Below are 21,070 nucleotides of genomic sequence, written 5' to 3'. Positions count from 1 at the left end.
TGTAATACGTTCGACAATGTCTTTCATTCCAGTTCGTCTACGAACTTCCTGGTTTCTTAGTCTATTTGTAAAGCTCATTCCAAGCCTTGATATCTACATTTTACGTTCTGTCCTTCTCATTGTTCCGCTCATGATTTTGAGAAAGTTAAGGTTTCTGCTCCGTATGTAAGGAATGGTAGAATACATTGATTGAAAGTTTTTTTTAATGGATTTGTTTTAAACACATCTATCATTTTTTCGAATGCAGCCCAAACTATACTTACTCTTCTAAAAAGCTGAGATGTCTGGTTGTCTCGCGTTAATCTTATTTCGTAGCATAAATACACATATCTTTCCACAATTTCTCTGGCCGGTTTCTCGACTTCTAGTAACTCATTGGAGACGGGATTATTCATCATTTTTGTTTTCTTTAATACCTTTGATAACGTGGTTATAAGGGAAGATGGGTAATGGAAACCTACTGTAGTCGGACGATGTTTACAAGAGCCAAGATCATATGTTGTTGAGAAAGAAAATTGGACATTGGTAAGAAGAAATAGCTATACCACTTGATACCGTTTAGTAATAAGCTTAATTACCATATTAACCTAGAAGATGATTTTGATCATAATCAGAGTGGCACAGGTCTTCAACATCAACGACCTGTGATAGTGAAATACCAAATCACTTTCCTACCGGAAGTACAAGATTAATTACAACCCCATCTCGATGTAAGGATTTCGAGATGTACTAATTTTGTAATCAGTCAGTAGTATTATTAAACTTTTTTAGAATATTTTTGGAATCTTTTTATTCTTGGTTCATTGTCGTTAGTTCTATGTTTTATCGGGAGAGAAAGATATCATGAGACTGAATAGCTCATGAATGTAAAGTCCTGTGATCACGGATCACTTGAATGATGATGATGTTTGTTGGCAACACGCGGAAAAACAGAGATATGGAAGAGAGACTAAAAATAACTAAATAATAGCCGACCCTACAAACGAATTGTTAGTTTTATAATAACCTATAAAGTATTTGCCATCTATTACATTAGTTTTTATTTAAGAAATTTAATAATCTTGCAATAGGTAATCTTCGAAGGATTATGCGTTTCATAAATGAGTTTCTCTCCAATAATAATTAGTCTAGCATTCAGCTAGTTAGCTAGTAGATGGCGCGCACTCAGAATATTTTAATTGTTTTTTTCTTAATTATTTAGTCCTAAAAACAACTAAATAGCCGAGCCTACAAACGATTTTTAAATTTTATATTAACCTACAAATTATTTGTCATCTTCTACATTAGTTTTTATTTAAAATATGCAATAATCTTGCAATCATTTTCAAACTATTATAATATATTTAATAAATTAATTAGCTTTTCAATTCTAATTAGCCTGACATTCGGCTAGCAGACGGCGCACACGCAGAATAATTTATTTGTTTTTTTTTTGCAATTATTTAAACCTAAAAACAACTAAATAGCCAAACCAACAAACGATTTGTTAGCTTTTTAATAACCTACAAATTATTTGGCATCTATAACATTAGTCTTCATTTAAAAAATTCAATATTCTTCCAATAATCTTTGAAGAATTATGCATTTCATATGATTCTCTTCAATAACAATTAGTTTAGCATTCGGCTAGCAGATGGCGCGCACGCGAACAATTTAATTGTTTTTTTTTTAATTATTTGGTCCTAAAAAAACTAAATAGCCGACCCTACAAACGATTTGTTAGTTTTATAATAACCTACAGATTATTTTTTGCTATCTACTACATTAGTTTTTATATTTAAAAAACGTAATAATCTTGCAATAACTTTTAAAGGATTATGCATTCAATCGTTGATTGAAATATTGGATTTTTATAATATAAAACCATTGTTTAAATAGGACTAGTTAGCCAACGCAATGTATAAATTTGTTTGATTCTAATTGAGACAGTCACTAGATGTCACCACTCTTTCTATCTCAATAGATTTTAATATACCATTGTTTGTTTGATATACGTTATACTAGATGGTGCTATGTGAAAAAGTTAAAGACTAAACTAAACGTCCATTTTTGATCCCCTGAATTAAATTCACCAGCGTTGCAATATTTCACTGACATAGTAGCAACAGGTTTGCTTACAAATAAAAAATGTTACAAAAAACGGACCATGAATCATTTAAGGTATTCATTTAAAATAGAGTTATTACTATCAACTAGTAAATATCGTGTCAACTAAAATTGTACATAAACGTGCTGTGGCTTCTAAATTTTCCTATATCTAAATAAGTTTAAAGAATTTAAATATTTTATTTTATTTGGAAGTGTATTACAAAAATTTGGTCCGAGGTAAGTAAAACATTTTATTTCTGTGTTTAAAACAAAAAACATTTGTATGAGAAATGAACAAATTAGGTACCTATTTAGAAATAAATTTTACCGGATAATACATACATTCGATAATATTTGAAAAAAGTGATTTTAAATTAAAATAATGTTACTTCCATAATAAATAAATGGTTTTTTACAGATGGCTGGAAATATTTGTTGTTATTACAAATGTGGTTTATCACCATACAAAATTCATGGATTAAGAATGTTCAGATTTCCGACAAAAAATCCTTCGGCTTGTCAAACATGGATATTACACTCTGGTAAGTAAATAGAAACTTTTTTTATATTCTTTTATTTTACATCGTTTCCGTTACGTAATTAACTTAAAAAAATGTTTATTTTTTTTTCATTCATCATTTTTTATTATCGCCAGGGTGCATGCGTCATATTTGAGATGCATTAATTTAAATTTTACGTTTTCGTTGGTATTATAATTATGATATAATAAATTTTGGAAAAACAAATTAGTGAATAAATATCAAGTTAATAAACTTAAACAAAGTATTAGATATTTAAATATGTATTTCTTTAGTTATTTTTAGTTATTGTATTGAAACGTAGAAATAAGTTCATCTTTATCGGAGAACTAATTGATACACCAGTCCATCTGGGAAAAAAATCATTGATTTCACGTAAAAATCTTATTTGATATCTTATAAGATATTTGAAGGTTCTAAAAGATATATGAGGGTTAGTTAATAATAAATCTGTGAAGACATACAGGTGATTTTGGTTTGTTTTTGTTTAAACAATTTTAAAAAGTAAGAGGTCATTATTTTGCCTATAAAACATTTTTTATTCAGTTTAGAGAAAAATAGTTAAAATAAAAATTGTAGATCTCAAAAAGTTCTTCCATTTGTGAGTTTCTAAATTAAAATATATAAAGAATTTACCAAAATAGTTGCAAAAAACCCTTGATTTTGCAGAACTTTATAAATTTTAATAACTTTGTTTTTGCATAATGGTATGTAATGTAACTAATAAAAATAGTGAAGATTTGTTTATCATGGAAAGCGATTATTTAAACAACTTTTTGTTGAGCTACCCCAGTCAAAAAAAAATTATGTTTTACGTGCCACAGAAGCCAAGATATTGCAAATTTTGCAAGCGCGATTCATTTTAAAAAAGTTCAAATGTAAAAAGAAAACGGAGCTCAGATGGTTCTCCATTCTACTTTTCCGAAGCGGTATTTTACGAATACCATCATTTTAACGGGTTATAAATGTTTACTTCTTTACCGCATATGCCATCTGTGAGTTGGATCGCACAATTCAGATCTTCATTTAGAATCCCTTCAATTTTCAGCTCTTACTGTTAATAGACAATGGAAGTATGATTTTAAGAATAAAATGCTTTGGTTTTAAATATAAAATAATGCTCTCTTGGCTCGTAATGGTCATAGAAAATTCTTTTTTTTTTAGAAAGTGTGTTTTTCATCAGTTTTTCATTAAGCCTCTATATAAGTTTGTGGCATAAACGATATCAAAGTTAATATAAATGTTTATAAACAGATTAAATAACCTATAAACTATTTGCTCTGATTGATATTTAGCGCACCTTAATAACTTATTAATTTCCATAATTTCAAGGAGCTATGTTACATGTCTTTGCGCAAAAAAGAGTTATTTTAATTTATAAATAACTGCTAAAACTATTTCGATTAATAGTTTCATGTATTTTAATTTGGATACTCTTAAAAGTTACATAACTTTTTATGATCTACAACTCTATAAAATCTTTTCATGGACACCAGAACGGAACCAACACAAATTGATAGCAAGGAAGCTCCAATAATATTATAATCTGTAGTCCATCATGCTATAAACAACTCAAAATCTGACAGAGCCCCTGGGCAAGATAAAGTTCACATCGAGCTGATTAAACTTTAATTAGATTAGATAAAGATAATTTAAGCGCCATAACTATCCTCTTTAACACCATATATAAATCTAATGAGATACCTACAGAATGGCTACTATCGAAATTTGTTTTGCTATCAAAAACCAAGAATCCCTAACACTGTAATGACTATAGATTAATCAGCTTAATGTCACAATTATTGAAAACATTTTTTAAAGATTATAGACAGTTTATATAGGCAAATAAATAGTTTGGCTTTCGTAATGGCTTCGGAACAATATAAGCTCTGTAAAGTTTCAAGTCTTGCTCAAAAATGTCAAGAAAAACAAAAAAATCTTTTCGTCACATTTATAGATTGTGAGAAAACTTTCGACAAAGTTAGACATAACATTCTCATGGAATGTCGTATTCGGAAGAAATGATAAGTATGATTTGTTGCAGATAATTATTGCAGATATATATATATATATATATATATATATATATATATATATATATATATAGATATTATATATAATATATGTTTTATTTCAATTGGTTGGTTTATTAATAAGTTTATTGTTTTTGTCAATTAATCGGTTAAGTGTGTTTTTTCGTGATTTTCCAGATAATTCTCTGACTTTTTTAGGTAAATTAAAATGTTCATGCTCTTTTCTGCAATTCCTTTACTTCAGTACATGCTTCCATCGCATCCACTTTTCCTTAGTCTCTTTTATTTTTTTCCTGTTTATGTTTTTCTCTGTATTTATCTGGGTTTTTGTTTCTACATTTTCTTTATTGTTTCATGATTTCCAGTATTTCTAGAGTCATCCAAGGTTTTCGGCTTTCTTAATTTTTTTGTGGAGTTTCACTAGATCATTATTATAAATTAATTAATAAGGAGTTCTGACCTGTTATCAACAAACAAAGTGTCATATATATAAAGGATGGTCTCAACGTACGGACTAAAGACATGGACTTGACGAAAAACTGATTGCTACCTTGAGACGAAAAGTTATGTGAGGCATATATAACGTGTTACGGAGAACAGATCCTGGCGCCAAAAACCAAAAAAACTGAATGCTGAATGGGGCATGTGAAATAGATGCTAAAAACGAAATACCCAAAAAAATAACCAAACAGATACTTACCAATAGGAACAACACCAAAAGGGATATCCAGTCTCGGATACATGAAAGTGTAATAAGACCTCAAGATTCTAAATACAACCAACTGCAAAAACAAAATGCATAGCAGAGGTCTCGTAATAAAGTCAAAGTTAAACTGGCACCAGAAAATAGTCTTTTAAGATTTCAAATTCAAGCATAATAAAATCCTAAATTCTAAAATCCCACTGCAAGATCAGTATTTCATAACGTAACTAATCAAACTCACATTTTACATACATTTAAAATTAGGACAACACAGGTTGCCAGTCAAAAAGTGACCGCAAATATTTTTAATTCAATTAATAGTATTTAATTTTTGACAAAAATTTTATTTCGTTCATTTATTTTTTAAATAAAATACGCTGCTCATGACGTATATGCATGTTTTTATATCAAATTAAAGCTAATTTTTTCTTAATATGATAATATAAGTTTGCCTGAAAAAGAATGGCTAAAAATTAGGGTTGCCAGCTGTTAAAAACGCGAGGTATCAAAGATAGACAAAGACATCTAGCGCGCAACGCTACTGGTTTGAAATGTCAGTTATGAGTTTTTAAAGCATGCGTCGATAGATATATAATAATATACATATTATCAGTTCCCCACGAAGCAGATCCCCACAACAAAAAATAGAAATAACAGATAGGGAAATGAGAACGGCCATAAAAACAATCAAAAATAAGAAAGCACCGGGACCTGAAGGCATCTTACCTGAGCTTATAAAATACGGATCAAAAAAATTATACCGGATGATACAATGGATATTTCAGAAAGCCATAAATGGAGAACAGCTCCCAAAGGAATGAACGGAGGCATATATGACATCTATATTTAAAAAAGGAGATAGAAAACGATGCGAAAACTACAGAGGAATAAGCGTAATATCATCAATAGGAAGATTATATGGGAAGGCACTGCGAGAAAAGATAGAGCAAGCGATAAAAGTCAAAATCGGGGAGGATCAGGCAGGCTTCACGGCAGGAAGATCATTCATAGACCACATATACACACTGGAACAACTGTTGGAAAAGAAAAATGCAAAAAATAGATATAAATTTGGCATTTGTGGACCTGAGAAAGTCGTATGACTCTGTACCAACGTCAGAACTATGGGAGGCAATGTATAAATTAGAAATATAGACGGAGCTCATAGAAGCTACAAAAGCTCTGTATAAAGAAAATATCGTGTCCATTAAAATGGGAACAAGAATCATAGGAGAGTTCACCACAACAAAAGGGCTCCTGCAGGGTTGTTCCACATCTCCAACTCTATTTAAAATATACTTAGAGAAAGCCTTGACTACATGGAAAAGAAAATGCGAAGGCATAGGAGTACCGGTACGGAACGAATACCTATATACGTTAAGCTTTGCAGACGATCAAGTAGTGATTGCACAAGACCAAGACGACCTCCGCTACATGATGAAGAAACTATAAGAAGAATATACCAAGGCTGGCCTAGATATTAACCTCGCGAAAACAGAGTACCTATCTACAAGTGAAGAAGACATAGAAGATCTACAGATTGATGACAACGTAACAATCAAAGGAAAGGATAAATTCAAATACTTGGGGTTTATAATCACGAAAAGGCAACAACAGAGGAAGAAATTACACAAAGATTAGGACAAACAAGAACAGCAATCCGACAACTTAACTCAGTATGGTGGGATAGACACCTAAATATGAAGACAAAAAAACAGATTTATAAAACATTAGTGCGAAGTATTATGACATATGGGGCTGACAATTGGATCATAAACAAGAAAAACAGCAGTAAGATAGTAGCAACAGAGATGGAATGCCTGCGAAGATGCTGTAGAGTAACAAGAATGGATAGGAGAAGTAATGACGAAATAATGCAAAGAACATTAATAGAAACAGACATACTAACATACATAGAACAAAAAAGACTAAAGTGGTATGGACATGTAAGAAGAACTAGTGACAGCAGATGGATAAAGAGAATAACCGAATGGAGCCCCATAGGAAGGAGGAAAAGAGGACGACCCCGAAAATCCTGGAGGAACGAAGTAGACGATGCCATGAGTAAGAGAGGCCTGAACGATGGAGAATGGAACAACAGAGAGAGATGGAAACAGTTGAGCGAGGGAAGGCAGTGAATACTGTAGAATCCCTGAATATATATATTATCAGTTGTCAAAACAGTGTCGTTGCGCCCTAACACTATTTTACTTTATCTTAAATACCTTCGCGGTTTTAACAGCTGGCAACCCTAATGTTCGACCATTTTTTCTCAGGTAACCTTTTAACATCATATTAAGAAATAAATTAGCTTTAATTTGGTATAAAAAACATGCATATACGTCATGAGCAGCGTATTTTATTTAAATAATAAATTAACGAAATAAAATATTTGGCAAAGACTAATTATTATTAATTGAATTAAAAATATTTGCGGCCACTTTTTGATTGGCAACCTATTATCAATAGATTCTCCGAATTTTAGATGGTTGTAAAATGTGAGTTTGATGAAGTACGTTGAAGATAAACAGTGATCGTGCAGTGGGATCTTGTACATCAAACATTATTTGTAAAATCTAAACAAAATTTGTTCGTTGCTTAGGTACATTTCTTTAATACAGACTTATTTGGATTTGAACTAACAAAAACTTATATCCACTCATTTTCTAATTTTCTGACCATTTTTAACAAGGATTTCCATTTCATCCAATATCTTTGTAATTTCTTTTGGATCCGTCAGTCCAGAACTATTTACTACCTTACATTGAGTTTCTTCGGAAGTTAACTTCTTTATATTTACTAATCTACTCAATAGATATTTTCGAATATTCTTTAACTCGTTTATATTTTTTTCAAAATTTTGCCCATTTGGTTTTATTTTAACCACTGGTTCTCCAGGTTTATTTAGTCTTAAAGTTCTTGTTAAATCAAACATAACTAATTGAGCTATCTTGTCGTTTTTGTTTAAATTCACATTTAAATTTGTAGTAGTGTTTTTGGTTTTCGAAGTTAAACGTTTTGTATACTTAATTTTGCGTGTCCACACTTCATTTAAACCATCGCAGCTTTTCAATTCACATAAATTCTCATTAGTTGGTCTTATCTCAGTTATTTGTGGTTGATCAGTTTTAATTATGGCTTTATCTCGTATATTGCTAATATATTTAAGAAAAAAGTTTTGACTGGCTGTGTTCTGGCCAATATTCTCAGTTGAATGTTCTTTTAAACTGTTTATTTCTTTAACTTGTATCGTTGTGTCTCTTAAATAACTTAATTTAATATGTTGTCTTTGTACCTCGCTGGATCTGTTAGGTTTGTTAATTTTTTCAGATTCTACAAAACTATTAATGGTAATGAGTGGTAAACTTTTACTAGTCAATTTAGGATCAAATTGTATTTTACTTTTTACCCTAAAAACATGGAAGCTACATGGGTTTTTAATAATATTTTCGTTTCTTTCTTCGGATTCCGCTAGTACCTTGGACATTCTGTTAAATGTGTTTATAATTCGTTTGATTTCAGATTTTCTCCAGAACATTAGCTTCTTTATTTGATGTTGTATTAAAGGGCTCAAACGCTGTGATTGTTTGGAAGAACTGAAAAGATCAGTTTTAATTTTATTTATTTTACTATCGGTCTCTCCTTTGTGTTCGTCAGAGAAGTTTTGGATATTAACAGCTCTGGTTGCGTCTGACTTATATGAACTTTTTTTATTTTCATACATACCTGTAAATGCTTTTGTAATTGATTTAATGTAGAAATCTGCCTTTATGAATAACTCCCTTTCAACCATTAATTTTTTGCAAAAGGTAAATTTGTCTCGCTTCTATAATGTCCTTGAATAAATGTGCTAAAAATGATGATATGGAAGCTGTACAAAACTATTATTTGTTCATTGTGTGATTGCAATAAAAATATTTTACTACATTCTGTTTTTATGCATTATAAAAGTATTCAGTGTAATGAACAACAATTTTTTTAATACGTCAAATTAACGTCAAATTGTTGATTTACACAGTATATTTCTAGGCATGACACGAATTTGAAAACGAAGAAATCATAAGTTTTAAGCATACTTATAATACTACATTAATATTCAATGAATGACCGAATGATTTGAGACTTTATCATATTTACATTATTTATTCGTGTCAAAAGCACCTTAGCAATAATAATTACAATAATAACCTATAACGATGGCACCATTAGCAGTTGCCGCCTGCTGTCCCTCTCTCTATATGCCCCACTCCCAGCGACACCCTACCACTTCCATCGATGCAGGCTGGAGATCGAACACCGCCAAAGGTATAAAATGCCGTAGATAACAACACTGAAGATCAGTACTTAGGTTTGCTCAAAATCACCTTAACCTGGTTGACAGGTGGTGTGAGAGATGGAGAGTAACACCTAACCCAAATATAACATAAATGATTCTCTTTAGACACCTCAGTCTCAGCCAGTTCATCACACCCATCATATCCGAAAGACACAACCTTAGACTTTGGAGGGACCGACTACAGCTCCGCGACCGGATCGAGTACCTCGGTGTGGTGTTTACACAAACACTAAACTGGAGGACCGATCTGTACATAGCCTTTAACAAGGCTAGGAGCAGACTCGGTCTACTCAATGCTGTTTGTGGCAAATTTGAAGAACACATCCACGATCACTCATACACACATATAAAACATTTATCAGGCCGGTCATCGAGTATAGATCCAACATCTATATGACGATGCGCGGCTATCTCAGACAAAAACTGCTGGCACTGAAAAGGAGAATCCTGCGTAGAGTGAACAACAAACGCCGCGACTACCCCTTCGCCCTTATCCATCACCTGTCGAATATCCAGCCCATCAATGAGAGGCTTTCCTCTCTGAGCAGGAGTTATACAATCAAAACCATCTGAGGCCAAAACTTCAGAGCCCAAAATTTACCTGCTCATCCATCGGCAATATATTCAGATGAAAACCTAAACCTAAAATCCCTTTCCTACCTACAATACTGCTGGTCCTTGCCAGTAACGAGCCCCCTGCTAAATACATTGACATTTAGGAGGCACTATCGTCACAATAACTTTTAAATGTTCACTTCGAGCTTGCCTAGATAGGGGGGATCGGTTTTCTGTGGTTTCCCGATCCCATTGCACAATGATACCTGCCTATTGCAGAGGATACAGCCACAGCTGCCTATATGCATATATATATATATATATATATATATATATATATATATATATATATATATATATATGTATATATTATCACATATTCACAAATATTTTTTAGACAATATCTTCTGAAAAGGACCGTTAACCAGTACCCCTTTCACCGCTGATTATCCATATGCCCTTCCGACAACAAGTCCAAGAAGCAAACCACCAGTAGAACACACAAAGCCAGCGAAAGAAAAAACACCACCCAACAAAACAAACCACGTCCTGAAGAGGTGAAAAACCTTAAACAGGACAATAAAACATCAATCAAAGAAAACCATCCCATAAAACGAACAACGATACAATGAGTCACATGAAGCAACTAAAACACGTTTGGAGGAAAAGATGTTAATTTTATCTTTAGGTCCGGTTCGACTTCCAAACGGTTCCTATATTTACTTTTAAGAAAAACCAGTGTTGAAAACCCTGCCTCACACTTATAGGTCGGAACAAAAGGAATTTTATCACTTTATTGCTTTTTCTGCTAAAACTGGGTACTCCTGACGGCATGACAGCCAAAAATGTATCAGTGGTAGTTTGTCAAATATAACTTTGAGTGCCTTATCACACGATAGTTTAATTACTGATGTACACAAATTAAGTTTTTTTTTATTGCAGTTTCCACCTTCTCTTGTACTTTAAATACAGTTACATTGCTACCTTGTAATGTCATATTTAAATTATTCAAGAAGTCAAAAATATCACAAAGATAGATTAACTTGATTAAACAATTGACATCATAAACACTGTCTTTAAATTGAAATATTGCATCCCTAGCTGTTGGTGGATGTTGTTCTAAGAATATTGAAATTTCTTCCTTCAATTCAATAAGTCTTTTTAAAACATTCCCTTTTGATAACCAACGCACTTCGCAGTGTAAAAGAAGATATTCATGTTCACTTCTCATTTCTTTGTACAAAGCAGAAAATACTTCAGTTCAGTGGGCGAGATTTTATGAAGTTTATAAATTTTACACACTCTTGCAAAGATTCGGTTAAAAGCAGTGGCATTTTTTTGACAGCTAAAGCCGCTCTGTGGATGCTACAATACACCCAAACACATTCTGGTGCTACGGCTTAGATCTTCGGAAAAAGTCCAGTACGAGCGCCTGTCATTGCCCGTGCTCCATCGTTATTTAGTCTCACACATTTATTCCATTCAATTCCATTATCATTAATGTAGCTATCATTCAGATAAAACACTTCTTCGGCCGTTGTTCTTTAACTGTTGACAGAGATTTACAAAATAGAAATTCTTCGTGAATAGTATTTTCAAAATCGTATCGTTCAAAACACATTAGATTAGCATTATCTGATATGGCTGTACTTTCATCAAATTGCAAGGAAAAATAGTTACACTTTTTTAAGTGACCTATAATAGTTTCTCCAATATTATCTGCCATCTTCACAATCCTATGCTTCACTGTGCTATCTGATGGAGCCAGCGAATTCACTTGCGTTTCCTGTTTTTTTTATTACATAATATCTGAGATGCTACTATTTTCATTGCTGGAACTATTAATTTCTCGGCAAGTGAGTGAAAATAACCGGTTTCAGCAATTAATTTTAATATTTCATAAGAAGCCAATACAAGGTTTTTAGATTGAGCGTTCTGAGAAAAATTCAAAGAGACATAGTCTTTTTGTTAGCTATTAATTCTCTTTTTATTTATAAAAAAATCTATTGGCTTACTTGGCAGAAAGAAGAAATCCTTGCTGAGAAATTTGAGTGAATGGTTTCAAATACCAGAAGCTGCGAACATAATACATGCGGCACACAACAGAGAAACCTATCGTTTGATGGTCGCCAACCTTCGGTAGAAGACGGCACATAAAGAAAGAAAGATTGGCTTACTTCTGTATTCCTGGTGCTTCAAGACGAAAATTTGTAATTTTGTGGATATGGTAGTGAAAGGGGAAAATAAAAGGGGTGGCGTCAGTCAGAGCGCGGCCATAAAAAGCAAGATCTGAAACGGCGAAGCGAGGCGAACCGGCATTTTGCTTTCGTGGCCCGGTACCGGGTCGTTACCAACTATTGGGGAAACTCTGATCTAGAGTATTGATCTGGTGAGAGCTGCTAGCCTGGGTATCCAAATATGGATCAGAGGTTATCGTCCTTTACATTTCCCATCTGGGATTAAGTATTGATATGATTCAGACGCTTCCGTTCCCCGTCTGAATCGAGTATTGATCGACCGGTCCCGCCCACCTTTAGACTAGACTGAGAAACTACATATTAGTTGGTTTTGGATATTGACCGAAGATCGTCCTTTGCCTCCCCAATCCGAGTGTCGCTAATATTTATTTTCACTGGTATCCACATCAAATCGGAGAACCATCGATTTTATTTACAAGATTCGTCTTTATTTATATTTTACATATTATTATTATCCAGATTTAGCCATACGGCTCACACTCCCTCTAAGGGGAAAATTCACTCATCCCAGATACCTACGGTATCAAAAGGATTGTGCTCTGGTGGGACTCTTTCCGTGTTATCGAGTCCTAGGTGACTTTGTATGCTGGAGTATCTCCCAAAAATTTTCGTACACATCTGGACGTTGAGAGTAGTACAGCTTTCTGCATGGTCTTGTAGAGATGTTCATTCAGACCTAGCTTTTTTATGTTTTCTAGGAGGTTCTTTGGAATGACTCCAGTAGTACAGAGAATAATAGGTATTGTCTGGGTACTTTCCATTCTCCACTGTCTTCGTATTTAAATTTCCAGATCCCTGTACTTGGCGATTTTTTCGTTCTGTTTAACACGAAGATTATTGTTGTTGGGTATCGCCACATCAATTAATGTTGTTTGTCTCTTTAGTTTATTAACTAGTATGAGATCTGGTCTATTATGTACCACTGTTTGGTCTGTGAGCACAGAGCGGTCCCAGTATAGCTTGTAGTTGTCATTCTCAAGTATACTCTCAGGAATCGGAATCTGAATCGGAAAAATTACCCAGGGCTCGATTTAATCACTTCAAGAATCCTAATAGAACTTTCCAAAAAAGAAGTGCAATATTTAACACAGATTTTTAAAGCAATCTTAAGACCTGATTAGCTTAAGATTACCTGAGGAGCATCCCCTTTTATGGAAAATAGCAGAAATTATCTTAATATCTTAACAGGATATTCTCAGAATACAGCATATTCTCGTGGAATAGCAGCTAATATCCAACCATCAGTCTGGGTTTAGACAGCAACATGCTGCCACTGAGCAAATTTAACGAATCTGCAATTCCATAAACAAAGCCTTAGAAGAGAGTAAATACTGTTCTGCAGCCTTTTTGAACGTCTCGCATGCTTTTGATAAAGTCTGGCACACTGACCTGTAATACAAAATAAAACAAATCCTTCCTCTTAACTACTTTCTCATCCTTAAGTCTAATCTTTCCGGCCCCCATTTCCTTGTAAAAGTAAAGAATCATTGCACCAACTAAATTCCAATTAAAGCTGGAGTACCTCAGGGTAGTGTCCTTGGACCTGTTCTCTACCTACTCTACATAGTATATCTTGCTACAAGTCGAAACATCATCATAGCCACATATGCAGATGACACAGCATTCCTTGCGGCTCACTCAAACCCGTACATCGCCTCGCAACTGCTCCAGACCAATCTCGATAAAATAACGACTTGGTTACAAATACGACGAATTAAATTAAACGAAACCAAGTCAGTACATATAACGTTCACTAATCGAAAAGGTACATGACCAACAGTCTCATTAAATAATCAAGTACTACAACAAAAGGATGATGTATAATACTGTAATGTTTTTATTATTAATCTAATTTATTGTTTTTTTATTTATTATCAAAGGTTCTACACTTATAAGTTTATTTAAAGTCTTTATTTGTACAATATAACTAATTTATATTACACTAATAATTATATGATTTATCTACGTGCGTTACATTTTAAAAACTCGACCCGATGTTCAAAAACTAACTGTCCTGTTTACAACAAAATTCCTCTTTAAATATAAAATGCCGTTAGTTCCGGAATCGCCGCGATTCCCCATCGAAGAGCCCAGAAGATCGCTCATACTGGTTTTATTCGGCCTGCTTCTGGAAATTTCAAGTCGTGGGTGACTCATCAGAATTCAGGTAAACAGGTCTTTCAACTGAGAGCCCAAATAACTAGAATAGAAAAGAATTAGTCATAATATATTTACAGTTTTATACGCCATAATATTTACCGTAACAATACCTAGGAATGCACTTGGACCGCAGATTAATGTGAAAAAAAAACATATGCACAAAAAGAAAAGAGTTGGTTCTGAAACTCCGTAAAATGTACTGCTTAATTACTATTTAAATGGGAATAAGCCACAATTAAAGGTTAAAGTAAGTTTATTGACGTTTCAATTTCCACTTCGGAAATCGTTTACTTCACTTCAAACATAATGTTTGTATTTTGAGAACGATTTCCGAAGTGGAAATTGAAACGTCAATAAACTTACTTTAACCTTTAATTGTGGCTTATTTCCATTTAAATAGTAATTACTTTAAAATGCCACAAGAAAATAGCTTCAGAACAATATTAAAATAAACTGGTTAATAGGAAAAAGGTCACAACTGAATTTGTATAATAAAATTCTAGTATACAAGTCAGTGATAAACCCAATATGGAGCTATGGAACTGTGGGGATCTACGTCGAGATCCAATATCGACAGCAGCATTAAATTATCAAACATCGGAGGAAAAAAAGGAAAAAGGAAAGGTTGGCATAGAGCAGATGTCCCATTAGACCATTTTTCATTTTGATGAATACTGATCTTGTCTTCTCAATTCTTACTTTTATCTTCGTCTAATGTTCCCACCGATCGTTTAAATTTTTGCCCAGACAGAAGTAATTGGTGACCCATTATATTGGTTGTTGGTTGAGGTTGACTAATAGTTGTTCGGGTATAATTTTGTTTTTAATGAATATAATATACTTTATATATGATCATCAGTAAAATATATACTAGTATTTTTAATATGTATTAAATTCTAAACCAAATTTCTCACTTTTATAAATAAATAACAAAATAAAGTTATATTCGATTAAGGCTCGGAGATTAAGGTGTGTTAATACACACACAGCAAAGGAAGGAAAGGATGGCTCAGAGGAATAGACATGGAACGGGCCGATCAACACTCGATCCGGCGAGAAGCGGAAAGCGACTAGTCAATACGTAACCATGGGAAAGAATAGGTCTGTCTCAGATTAATACTCAAGACCGAGTACGGAAATGCCCCTAGATCAACACTCTAGCAGAAGCGGTTAGACTTCAGTCAATACTCTAGGGCCAGTGGAGTTGTTGCAGATCAACACTCTGACGGAACTCCGGATTGTTGGCCTCCAGTCAACACCCAGAGGCCCGGTGGAGTTCCCACTAGATCAGCACTCCAGCAAAACTCCTTTGTCTCTTGTGGCGTACGCTGTTTTATACGGTCGTTGGTCTTTCATCTCCTCTAGCGCACATCGATGGAAGAGGAACGAGGAACTTATGGTGGGAGTGTGTGTGTGTACGGAGCGTTGACGGGAGGGAGGCGATGCATAGCGTTACGAATTGTTCATAATATGTATATATTTTTGATTATTCAAAGGTCCCTACTGTCTAATCCAATTGATTCCAGTATATTTATTAAATTGTCGTACTTAATTCTATCGAACGCCTTTTGATAATCAATGAATCACACATACACATCAGAATTGACGTCTCCACACCTTTGAAAGAGAACTTAAACTGAGAACAGAGCCTCACGGAGAACCCAATGTTGGGCTCCCGTGAACCCGAATTGTGTGTTTGTCATGTATGCCTCACATTTTTAGTCTCACTGTAGTATTCATTACATCATGTATTATTGCGAATGTAGACTTCAGCCATTGTTGTCATATGTTTTGGTATAATCTTATTAAATATCGACTATTTTAACTCAATAACATAAACATTATCTGGACCCGCAGCCTTAACCTACTTGTTATTTTTATTGCGGCTTTTTCTTCCATTTCAATGATTAGTGGTCCAGTTTTCTGCATGGTGGTATTATTTCTGTTGTCCTCAAATTTTGCTGTTACATAATTCTTCCAAATTATTTTTGTTTGTTCTATGCCAGTTACTGTCGATTGTCGGAGTGTCGGTTAAATGTGCAGATTTTTGGTTTGTATAAACCTGTTACCTCCTCCTTGATTTTCTTGTGGAGGTTAGACATATCGTGTTTGAGGTCCAGTGTACCGATTTCTGTTCATTTTTCTTCCATCCACATATTTTTAGCTCCTCTAATAGACTTTTTTTTATATCTTTGCCATTTGCTAAAATCGTACACTGTCCTTTCCTTTGACTTCTCTTCTTTCATTCGGTTTATCGGAAGTGCCGCGATTGGCTCACGGCAGATCGGCGTGTTTTAACCCGCCATTGCAATGTGAACAATATTCTAATCGGCTTGTGATGGAGAGGTAGATTTGGTTGATTAATTTTTTTCTTGGTTTTTGTCCTTTCGCAAGATAAAGTATCTATAAATAAAACAATTTAATGTATTAATGAAGCATATATTTCTCCAGCTAGCAGGTACACTTAGAAATTGGGTCATTTACGATAATTACATCACTGTAATACAAACGCTTTTGCTGCACAATCAATCTTCTCTAAATTATTTATACAGAGGTGTACTTATAGTATATACCTTTGAACGATTTATTCAATACATACTGCGTTTGCTTAAAGGTATTTACAAGATGGGGTTATTAAATCATATCAGTGGTGTAGTAAAACCCTATTTAATCTTGGTTTTCACTTTTGTTGGTGGATCAATTTATCTTGTATTTAATTAGAAAACAGCGCACCTACACCACTGATATATTTTTGTCAAATGCCTGTCAGCCCACATATCACTATTTGTAACATATTAAAACTTAAATAGAAGAAAGTTAGTTGATATAAGTTTTTCCTAATGATTATGTACGTTTTGTAGCTTAAAATAAAAGAAATTTACAAGGGAGTGACTAATCAGCCGAAAATCCGTCAAAATAGTAAATTAGTTTGTAGAATCTTTGGTCTCATAGTCACCTTATAATTTACAAAGCGCATAAGGTATTTTTCGAACAAGACGAAAAAATCGCCAGTTCATTTTTATTTACAATGGTTTTATTAAGAAAATCACAATTACTACTGAAAATACTTAGATTACGCTATGTATTATTAATTTAGCAAAATACTGGTAGTATTGCATAATGAGATTCCGAACAACAATATACAAAGCGTGCCAAGCAACCATCATCTCAAATTCCTAAATGGATATTAAAAAAAAAAAACAGAAAGAAATAGTTAACGTTTACAGAAATAGAAAAAACAGAAATAGTTTTGTAAATTAGTAAAGTCGTATATAAATCGACCTTGTTGTTGAAAGTTTCGATTAAATATATTTTAAGCAGATATAGGAAACAATACAAAAAGAAGAACCAGATTAAATGTATGCAACGTAGGTACCTTCTTTATTATTCAGTAGCTAATGAGTCAATAAAAGAAATAAACCATCATATGAGATTTTTTTTTAAGAGCAGAATATGAAAGTATCTTCACCATAGAACAATCACAGTTGACGTTAAATACTAAAATCATACCAATCGTGCATGTATTACTCTGCAAGATACGTACAAAATTAAAATATTGAATGTTAGAATAGTTGAGTTTTAAGGATATATTATTTAGTCTTTGAATTGTGGTATCTATAGAAGTCGGTATGCGGTATCTTATAGTCACGTAACGTCTACAGGTGATACTGAAAGTGACAAGAGAGTGTACGGTGGAACATTATAAAACATCATCATAAACTCGTGCTTTTTCTTCTGGTGATGTATTGAGCAAAATGGATAGTTTAAGTATTCTTTATTCAGCAGTCAGATTTGGTTAAATATATACTGATATGATATGCACAATGTCAACAGTGTACTTCAAAAAAATGTACTGTGAAAATGTATGCTTAAATATTAGGAAATATATATAACTAGGAAATAAATCATATATACCGTAATGTCTGTCAGCAAAGCAATTATGTAAATATCAAATTTATGACTATAAGAAGAAGTACCGTTAGATAGGAAAAAGCAAATATGGTCGTAAATAGTAATAACCTAGAAAGAATTCCTAGATACCAGTATGTACTTCAGATATGCAAGTTCATGTAAGTTGGAAACACGAAAACTAATATCCAGGGAACGTTTTTCAAAAGCAGTACGCAAAAGCAAGCATGTGTAGTCCGTATGACGACGAAACAGGCCTGTATAATGAAAGCAGTAAAGCCAGGTAAACTGGACGAACGTATCGTACATAGAAAAGTTCGGTGGAAAAATAGAATAACCTACCAAGAAATCCTATGTGGAAAGAAAAGGAGAGAGATTTGCTAAAACTAAAAAAAAAACGGGAGAAGCGGGCTATCCCTAGTAATTAATTAAAAACTTCAGCCGATAATCCAAGAGATTGAAGTCAAGAGAGTAAGAAAAAAGTAAATATCTTGGCTAAGGAATGTAAGAGACTGAACGAGCCTCAGAACTATGGAGCAACATTAAGTATTACAGTGTTAGCGAACTGTCAAGGGATTGATATTAAATTGGATGCTTTAGATTTTAATCGATGTTGTACCTACCTAATTAAAAAAAAATAGAAAAATTCAATACGTTTTTAAATAGTAGAAAGTTTTGAATAGTATGTATTAGCAACAAATAATAACTTTTATTTAGGTGAAGGAATAAAAAAAAAAATAAAACACCCTCATACGACTTTTATAGGACCATTGACCATCACTTATTTTACTTGATCCATATTCGGGGTAAGTTTTCGTTATAATTACTATTGCATCTTGGGTTATACAAATATTAATCCTCTTTTCATAAATGTTACGTCCCTTCCACCTTTGCCCCTTTGAGTTTGATGTTCCTTCCAGGAATTCGATACTCAGTAATTCTTTGAATTTAACGATTCTCATCTCAACGTTAAACGCGTCCTAACCGTTTTAATATGTTCTTTCATTTCGCCATTGATTATTATCACACTAAGAGCCGATTGTTCGAACGCAAATCAAAACTTGATTGTAATCAAATATTTAATTACAATCAAATACGTCACAGCACCTGTCAAAATTATTAAAAATTGCTTATTATTATTATTATTATTGATTTCTAAATAAAAACATGAAATTAACATCCGAAAGAGTTTAATTATGGTTTATTTTAAATTAAAACGCAAAATAATAAAATTGAATAAAATAAATCAGTCAACATAACCTCAAAATGTGACGTATTTGATTTTAATTAAATATTTGATTACAATCAAGTTTTGATTGGCGTTCGAACAATCGGCCTTTAGTCTTCCCGTTAATTAACGCTGAACTTAGAATGCGTCATTTGGGCCTTTATAGCATTCTTTAAGCGATTTCATTTTTTACACGACTTCATATTTTTTTAAAATTTGGATAGTTAGGTTAGGCATAATTATATTGTTTTACTCATGTAGTAAAAAGGAGCACCATATTGCAGAAATATAACTACAGTGGAACCTTGATTATCCGTCTCTCTATTAACCGTCACCTCTGTTAACCGTCAGGGTCCATACATAAGTTATATTGACTACATAAGTAAAAATTTAGTCATCAATTCATTTTGTTTGAGCACTGCGATAAGCCAAAACGAATGGTTAATTTGTGATAAGAACGCAAACGGTTATCGATTGCTGACAGATGATGAAATCGTTGAAATGGCAACAGAGGCGGACGAAACTGATTCAGAAGCTGACGCAAACTTTGACGATGGCGATGTTGATGATGCTATTGCAACTCACAAAGATTTACGCAAAGAAGCTAAAGAAGCTGCATCGCACATAAAACATTTTATCGAGTGGTATTCATGGCAAGAAGTAGCAAATAATGTAGATTTGATGATTTTACGTCGATTAAGAAATTCAGCCGTTGCAAAATGTGAAGTAACAATAAAACAAAGATTTAGTAATATTTTAAATCAAATTGATTCGACTGTGCTTAAATCCCTCTTATACTGTCAAATAAAACATACAAATAATATTTAAAAGTTAAACTATGGATTTTTTTTAATGCTCTGTTAACCGTCTTTTCGATTATCCGTCATACCCTTGGTCCGGTGCCCTGACGGATAATCGAGGTTCCACTGTATAAGAATATTATATAATTTTAGATTGGCGAATTTAAATACGAAAGAATGGCAATGGCAAGAAAGATCAATAACTTATACCTCAAAGTTACTGGCTAGATGATGGTCTTTGAAGCTTGGCAACACTATTTAAATGCTAAGTATAGACCCAAAAGTGATATACATATTGTGAATTAAATACATTAATTAATATTGCAATATATTTATCGACTGACGCATACAGGTTTAAAGGAAGTGTATATATATATATATATATATATATATATATATATATATATACGTATATATATATATATATATATATATATATATAGGTATATATATATATATAT

This window comes from Diabrotica undecimpunctata, chromosome 2, assembly GCF_040954645.1.
Source record: "Diabrotica undecimpunctata isolate CICGRU chromosome 2, icDiaUnde3, whole genome shotgun sequence".
Classification (NCBI taxonomy): domain Eukaryota; kingdom Metazoa; phylum Arthropoda; class Insecta; order Coleoptera; family Chrysomelidae; genus Diabrotica; species Diabrotica undecimpunctata.
This window is presented reverse-complemented; position numbering follows the sequence as displayed.